At 42.2% G+C, this 1020-nt stretch overlaps 1 long non-coding RNA gene across 1 annotated transcript; it reads right to left on the minus strand.

Moving 5' to 3' along the window:
- Positions 1-26: 26 nt before the first annotated feature.
- LOC107580855 (uncharacterized) lies at positions 27-745 on the minus strand. Its single transcript, XR_001608719.1, has 4 exons — positions 562-745; positions 404-468; positions 230-314; positions 27-145 (listed from the first exon to the last, which is right to left on the minus strand). It is a non-coding gene; the product is annotated as an uncharacterized lncRNA (long non-coding RNA).
- Between the last annotated feature and the right edge of the window lie 275 nt (positions 746-1020).

The raw sequence follows: 1020 nt of genomic DNA on the forward strand, positions 1-1020 counted from the left end.
TTTCAACCTTTAGAAAACCCTGTGTGTCTATATTAAAGCTTTAGTACCTCTTCCTCTGGGATGGTGGCCACCCAAACCTCATGCACCAGATATGTCCATCCCGCCTCGAGCAACACGGCCGCATCCACCACACAGACACGCTCACCTGAAAACAGGAAGTGAGAATTAATCACAATGAAAACAGAAAAAGCTCAGCAAGAGCATGAGAAGGAAGTGCTAAATGCGTCACCCTGTTCTTTTGCTTGTTCTATTCTTTTCTTCACCAGCAGAGCAATCTCCGGCCACACGATATCTGTCAGAGCTTTCAGACGCTCCTGGAAAACACAAACACACAAATACAATACGAACAGGATTGAATCAAGTGTTCCGAATTCAATTACAATCACCTGCTGAGTTAAATCACCTGGTTTCCAAACACTTTTCCACCCAGTACTCGTCTGTTAATGCTCTTATCCTCATTAAGAATATCTGACAGCAAAAGAGAAGCAAACAAAAAACAGTTTTCACATTTTCTGTAGGGAAAAACTGCAGAATTCCAGTATAAACATCTCCTCTCCATACCTGGGCCGAACTCCTGGATGACCTTATGATAAGCGGATGTTCCCGGCAGGTAGGCCTCGTGACCGAGCTGATCGCAGTCAATCTTCACGGCGCCGAGAGCCTCCAGTCTGTGCGCTATAGAGCTCTTTCCCGACCCGCTGCCGCCCGTCAGACCAATCACATACGGATCCAGAGGAAGATCCGGCTGCGGCTGCAAACACAAGAACAGCAAATTAAACCAATACCAAGAGCTTTACCTTTATGTGGATGAAATCAAAGTAATAATCAATAACTTGAATCTTTTGTGAAACTACATCAATGTTAATGCTAAGTGAAACGCTACAATATATAACATCACATATGATAAAATAAGCATTATTTATACGATTTTAAAGTTTGGGGTCAGTAAGATTACAACAAATATATGATAATAATACGAAATGTTTCTTGAGCAGCAAATCGGCATATTAGAATGATTTC

Source organism: Sinocyclocheilus grahami, unplaced genomic scaffold, assembly GCF_001515645.1.
Source record: "Sinocyclocheilus grahami isolate Dianchi unplaced genomic scaffold, SAMN03320097.WGS_v1.1 scaffold47805.1, whole genome shotgun sequence".
Lineage (NCBI taxonomy): Eukaryota > Metazoa > Chordata > Actinopteri > Cypriniformes > Cyprinidae > Sinocyclocheilus > Sinocyclocheilus grahami.